We start from the raw sequence: 6,790 nt of genomic DNA on the forward strand, positions 1-6,790 counted from the left end.
TGGACTTTTAATGAAATTAGAGACTTTCAAGCAGCCGTAATTCAAAGACTGGAATTGTGGAGAAACTTTGAAATACAAGCGGGATTAAAGAGCCCAAGGTCAATAAGAGCGAGCAACTGGAAAGACTTTACGGGGATAAAGTGTTGCATTCTAATGAGGCAGAGAGGTGGCTTCAAGTGCCCCCCCCCCCCCCCCGCAAAGAACAGTGGTGTCAGCAGAGGTCAGAGAAGGACCCTAATTTGACGGAGCGCTTGGGATTGAGGTAAAATTGGGGAGGCGTTATCTCCTATAATTGGGGGGGATGTAAACAGAAATCTATCAAATGAGGAAGGGGTGAGGGGAAGAGTCTCTTGAACGAAACCCACTTCGCTAATATGGAGGGAGAGGGGCAGAGTCTAACTCTAAATGCGCCGTAACAACAGCAAAGAGTCAAGGATAGTGACTAACTTCCGGACCCAGTATTTAGAACATGGAGAAGGAGCCCCAGGACAGTATCAAGTCTGTCTCTTTTTCTTTCTTTTCTTTCTCTTCTTTTCCTTCCTTCCTTCCTTCCTTCCTTCCTTCCTTCCGTTGGGGAGGAGGGGCTGCTCACCCCACTCTTTTCGCCGCACACCGCCCGTGTCACCCAGCCGAGACTGACCCGTTCACCATCACCCACAGTGATGCGCTGTGGGGGACCAAAAGAGGCTGCTTCTGCCTCGGACCCCAGTCCCTGGAGCTCCCAGGAAGTCCCCAAGGCGCGGGCTGCCCCACGGATAAGATTCACAACCCTCCCGGGTTTGAGTTTACTGGGTCAGGGTCGCTCGTCCTCACGGCAACAGAGGTGACAACTGGCGTCCATTGGTCCTTTAGATGACGTCAAAGTTAGCTTTGCAAGAGATTGAAGTGTGTGCATCGGTGCCCGAACTCATACCCTGTAGGACCGTTGGAGGACCCCTAGGCTGGGGCTTGGGAGGAGGAAGTGGAAGTGGCTGCAGCCACCTCGGAGCCAGGAGGAGGTTCGGCGGAGCCGTGCAGGGAGACCCCGCCGCAGGCCTGGGGGGCGCACGGCCGAGGATCCCGCGGCGAAGGGCTGGGACAGCGAGCCGCCGCCCCAGCGCACTGAGGGTGGCTTGGGGCTAGCCGTAGCAGGAAGGGAAGAGAGGCCGCCCTACCCCCAGCGAGGAGGGTCGGTACGCCGTGGCAGGCCCCGCGCCAAAAGCAGAACTGTCAGGAGTGGGATTCGAACCCACGCCTCCAGATGGAGACCAGAAGGCTCCCCAACACAGTGGAAAACTTACGCTTGAGTCTGACGCCTTAGACCACTCGGCCATCCTGACAGCTGACAGCCTTTTCCTTCCCAGGCCCTCTGTCTTGTCCTCGGCCTCCCGAGCACGCCCCGCTCGAGGCTCCCCGAGTCCCCCGAGCTCCTGTCCTGCCACCTCCCGCCGTGGTGGCTTTGTCCTCGCTCTGGGCCCACTAAGGATGTACTTCTCACGCTGTAAGCCTCTCCTCAGACAGAAGAGAAGTTCCGGGAGGCCAGGCTTGTGTCTGCTCCCAGTCCGGGGCTTGGCACACAGTGGGCGCTTACTAAGTGCTGGGGATGAGGGACAAGAGCTTGCAAAGGAGACACAGCGATAGAAACAGAGGGGAAAGGGGACGAGAAAAAGACAGTGAGCCCAGGAGTCCTAGAGAAGAGGAGGAGGCGTGTCGGACCCACGGTGTCTCCGGCTCAGTGGTCCTGGCTGGGGGGTGGGGGTGGGGTGGGTGAGGGGAGAGGGGAATTTTAAAGCGTCAGAACCGAAATCGGAATAAATGAGCCCCAAAGAAAGAAGAGTCCCCGAAGCAATGAGCGGGAAGGGGGCTGGCGCGGTCCCTCAGCACCCCCAGAACGACCTGTCTGTCCGTGGATGGCCTTCTGGGCTCTCTTGGGGCTCAGGTCTGCACGGTGGTGGACAGATACGGGAAGGCTCCCTAAACGCGCGCTGTAGGAGAGGAGGGAAGTCCCTCCAACTACCACCTCCTCCTGTCGGAGGCCCTCCGGGATGTCTAATGCGAGCAGAGGTTAGAATGTAGGGCCTGGAGGCTGGAGAAACGGCACACCACTCCAGTATCTTGGCCAAGAAAACCCTAAATGGGGACGCTCCGTAAACAACTGAGCCTTGGCCCCGCGGCAGGAGCCGGTTCTGTTGGCGTTCCAAGGAGGTAAGCTCGCCTGGGAGTTGTATGGGTCACCCGTGGTCCACGGGCCGGCTCCCAGCCTCGGTGGGGGGGCCATGCCCGCAGGGGAAACAGACCCTGGGGCCTCCGTCGGGCTCGCGTTGGGCTCCAGCGGAGTTGGCTACCCGGCGGAGGCTGGGGCCCTTCCTGTACGGATACCCTCTTCCTTTCTGGGTCTGGCCTAGGCTTCGCGGTGGATAATCCTCTAGCTGGGTGTGGGCTTGGAGTCAGGGAGCCAGAGGCTAGGCAGGACCCATGAGAGTCCTGATCCAAGGGAGCTCCGGCGTCGTCCAGCGGCCCGTGAGAGCCCCCAGCTGAGTGTGTTAAGGAGGAGGGGGATGGGTTAGGGTCAGGGTTAGAGTCGTCCAGGGCCGGGGTCCAGATCCAGGCGATTCCGGTCCTGCGTCCTCTGAGCAGCATCGTGGATTGGACGGGGAGCCTCGGTATCGGAATCCAGGACCTAGAGAGAGTTTGAGGGGAACAAGAGGCTGGGCCTAGGCGCGTGGCCCTGATGGCGGTGCTGACTCTGCTTTCTGCGGGGCGTGGCCTCGGGTGTAGGGCGGGCAGAACCAGTGGGCCCAAAGGCCCAGACTTTGCATTCAGCAGCCCCCACATGACTACTCAGTAGCATACCCGGCGCCAGTGGCGCAGTGGAGGACCCGTTTGACTACGCATCAGAAGATTCCAGGTTCGACTCCTGGCTGGCTCGGCCGTTGAAGTGTTTTTATTTTATTTCCTCCCTCGCTTCTTCATTTTTCTGAAGGAGGAAGCATTTCTTGAAACAGTAAGTATTTATAGAGCTCTTGCTACTTGGCAGGCTCTCTGCTAAGCTTCTTGGCACTTAAAGGAGTCATTTGCACGACGTCAATTGTCCCAAGTGTCCTGAAGGTTCTCCTCACATCCTCTGAGTCTTAATCTCTGAACTTTAACATCACTTATTCTTTCTGGGCCCTGAGCTTGAAGTCGTGGGAAGGCACGGAGCTAAATATGGCTGGGCCTCTCTTCTGTCCAGTAGGACAGGGCCAGGTACAGAAGCTCCCGAGTTCGGTGTCCAACCCCAGTGAGGACACCCCTTCATGCCTATGTTACTCTAAAACAAAAATGCGAAAATAACAGCTAGCATGCATTTATGAAGCATCTAATATGTGCCAGGCACTGACCTAAACCCTGGGTACACTCCCAGCCCTGGAAGAGAGCCTAGCGTAATGAGGGTTGAAGGGAGGAAAACACTTATGTACAAATAAACTTAGGAGAAATTGGAAATTATCAGCAGAGGAAAAGCACCAATAATGACAGTGGGCATTTATATATCACTGGCAATTTGCCAGGGTCTTTACAAATATATCTCCATTTGCCTCCCCCACATCCTGGGAGGTATGTACTGTTACACCCATTTACAGATGAAGAATTGGAAGTAAATATATAGGTTAAGTGATTTGCTCCAGGTGACACAGGAAATGAGACTAAGTTTGAAGTCAAAGATTCCCAATTCCAGGGGTCAGGTCTCTATCCCCCACATCATCTCCTACTTGTACTAGAAGTCAGGCTTATCTGGAGAGATTTCTGTAGAAGGTGGGATTTTAGCTAGGATCTGAAGGCAGTTAGGATAGCCAGGAGGCAGAGATGAAGAGGAAGAGCATTCCTGGCATGGGGGACAGCCAAAGAGAATGTCTGGTGCAAGAGATGGAGGGTTTTATTTGAGAACAGCCAGGAGGCCAATGCCACTGGACAGAGGAGTAAGGTGTGTGTGGGGCCAGGTTATTCAGGGCTTTGGATGCCAGAGGATTTTGTATTTGATCCAAGATGCAGTAGAGGGCCACTGAAGCTTATTGAGTATGGGCATGGTATAGTCAGATCTGTGTTTTAGGAAAATCACTTTGGTGACTGAATGGAGGATGGAGTGAAGTGGAGAGAGGCTAGAGGCAGGCAAATCCACCAGCAGCTATTGCAATAGTCCAGGCATGAAGTGAGGAGAGGTCCACACCAGGGCCATGTCAGTGTCAGAGAAGACAAAAGGAGGTGTATTCAAGAGATGGTACAAAGATGAAATCAACAGGCCTTAGTAACAGATTGGATATGGGGAGGGTTGAGGGCTAGTGAGGAGACCAGGATAACACCTACGTTGTGAGCCCGGGGGACCAGGAGGATGAGAGTACCCTAGACTGTAATAGTGAGTAGGAAGAGAGGTGGAATGAAGGGTTTGAGGTTTGAAAAGATAACGAGTTCCATCTCAGACATGTTGAGTCTAAGACATTTATTGGACATCCAGTTTGAGACGTCTAACAGGCAGATGGAGATGACAGACTGGAGAGGGATTAGGACTGCACAGGTACATTTGAGAATCATCAGCATAGACATAACTGTACAGCAGGGGTGGAGAGGTCCTCAAGTGCAACCCTTTAACTGAATCCAAACTTCACAGAACAAATCCCTTTCATAAAAGGATTTGTTCTATAAAACTTAGACTCAGCCAAAAGCTGCACCAAAGGACCTGGAGGCCACATGTGGCCTTGAGGCCACAGGTTCTCCACCCCTGTTCTATAGGAGGTGATGAGATCACCAAGTGATGTAGTATAGAGGGAGAAGAAAACGTCCAGGGCAGAATCTTTCGGGACACCTCCAGTTGGATGGCATGACCCAGACAGAGATCCAGCAAAGGAGAATGAGAAGGAACAGTCTAACAAGGAGGAAGAGAACCAGGAGAGAAAGCATCCTGAAAGCCTAGAGAGAAGAGAGTGGAAAGGAGAAGGTGATGGAGAGTGTCAAAGGTTGCAAAGAGGTCAGGAAAGATGAGAATGGAGAAAAGACCATTGGGTTTGGCAATTAGATCATTGGTAACTTTGGAGAGGCCAATTTTGGTTGAAGATTAGGTCAGAAGTCAGCCTTCAGAGCATTAAGAAGGAAGTGAGAGAAGAGGAATGAATACCAATTATAGAAGGCTTTCTTGAGTTTAGCCCCCAAAGGGAAGACATATGTGATGGTAGCTAGCAGGGATGGACAGTGAAGAGTTTTTGAGGATGAGACATGGGTGTGTTTGTAGGCAGCTGGGAAGCAGCAGCAGACAGGGAGAGATCAAAGGTGAGGAAGTGAGTGGGCGTGATGGAGGGAGCAAACTGCTGGAGAATATGGGATAGAATGAGATTCACTTGTTCAGGCAGAGGGGTTTGCCTTGGCAAGGAGAAGGGCTTCGTGTCACATGAGATAGCATGAAAGAGAGAGATGGGGAAGGCATCTAGGGGATATGAGATGAGGAGAAGCAGGGAGGAGGGAGCTCTCAGCACATACCCTCAGTTATTTCAGTGAATATGAGGCAAAGTTGCCAGGTGAGAGGGTGAAGAGATGAGAGGCCAGAGGGAGTTTGAGGAAGGATTGTGGAGAGTAGGATGGTCAGTTAAGGAGGGGGTATAGAAGGATAGTCTTGCTTCAGGGAGGTCCAATGGGCCCAGGCAGCAGAGTTTCATGATTTTCTACAGCTTCCTTAAGCCTCACACATGTAAGAGAGAAAGAGTAATTAGAGACTGAGACTTGGGGGAAGGGGAATCACCCTGAGAATTTCAGCCTCGATGTCCCTTGGGCATCCATTCCAGCTACCTCCAGTTCCTTGGATGAGAAGGCACTCCATTCAGACCACACTCCCTCTTTGGTTTGGCTGTAGATTATTCCCAGCCTTCTTCAATGCACAGCACAGGTCCTATCTTCCTGAGCTCACTTTCGTTTGGACTTCCATATCATGGCTCTGTATTTGGTTACTTGTGTATACATCTAGGTCAATCACTCTGTATTGTATATACCCAGTAGAACGGATGCTTCTAGGAGTCAGGACTTAGGTCACAGGGCTATTTCTGGAGGGTATTTCACCAAAACAGGGCACAAGAAGCAGGCTTAGGTAGGTAGGTCATGCAGCTGCCTGTAGAAGGAGCCTGGCCACATGCAGGTCCCAGGGAGTCTGAGCCTGGGTCAGAGGTAAATGCTGGAACTAGATTGAACTGCGTTGCAAGAAGTGATTGTTGTATTTTCAACATAAGCATTGACAGATATGAAATAGGCAAATAGGACAAATGCACACTTGGTTTATTGTTCTGTTGATTGTCTAGATTTAAAAAAGCAATAGAAGGGAATAAACATTCTCTGTATCTATCTATCTGTCTATCTATCTATCTATCTATCTATTTATCTATCTATCTGTCTATGTATCTATCCATCATCTCTCTCTCTCTCATCTATCTGTCTATCTATCCATCATCTCTCTCTCTCTCTCTCTCTCTCTCTCTCTGTCTCTGTGTGTCTGTCTGTGTCTATCTATCAATCCATTCATCCATCCATCGATCGATCTATGTGTATATCTATCTATCTATCTATCCATCATCATCAGCATCATCATCATATCATCATCATCATCATCTCTCTCTCTCTCTCTTTCTCTATCTGCCTCTATGTGTCTTTCTGTCTGTGTCTATCTATCAATCAATTCATCCATCCATCGATTTATCTCTCTATCTATCTCTCTATCTATCATCTATCTATCTATCTATCTATCTATCTATCTATCTATCCATCTCTGTCTATCTATCTATCTATCTATCTATCTATC

The 6,790-nt window shown here is 51.2% G+C and overlaps 1 non-coding gene across 1 annotated transcript; it reads right to left on the minus strand.

The window, feature by feature from the left end:
- Positions 1-1,207: 1,207 nt before the first annotated feature.
- On the minus strand, positions 1,208-1,319 carry TRNAL-CAA (transfer RNA leucine (anticodon CAA)). The gene is made up of 2 exons: positions 1,282-1,319; positions 1,208-1,242 (listed from the first exon to the last, which is right to left on the minus strand). It is a non-coding gene; the product is annotated as a tRNA-Leu (tRNA).
- Between the last annotated feature and the right edge of the window lie 5,471 nt (positions 1,320-6,790).

This window comes from Phascolarctos cinereus, unplaced genomic scaffold, assembly GCF_003287225.1.
Source record: "Phascolarctos cinereus isolate Bilbo 61053 unplaced genomic scaffold, phaCin_HiC Scaffold_518;HRSCAF=1142, whole genome shotgun sequence".
In the NCBI taxonomy this organism is placed as follows: domain Eukaryota; kingdom Metazoa; phylum Chordata; class Mammalia; order Diprotodontia; family Phascolarctidae; genus Phascolarctos; species Phascolarctos cinereus.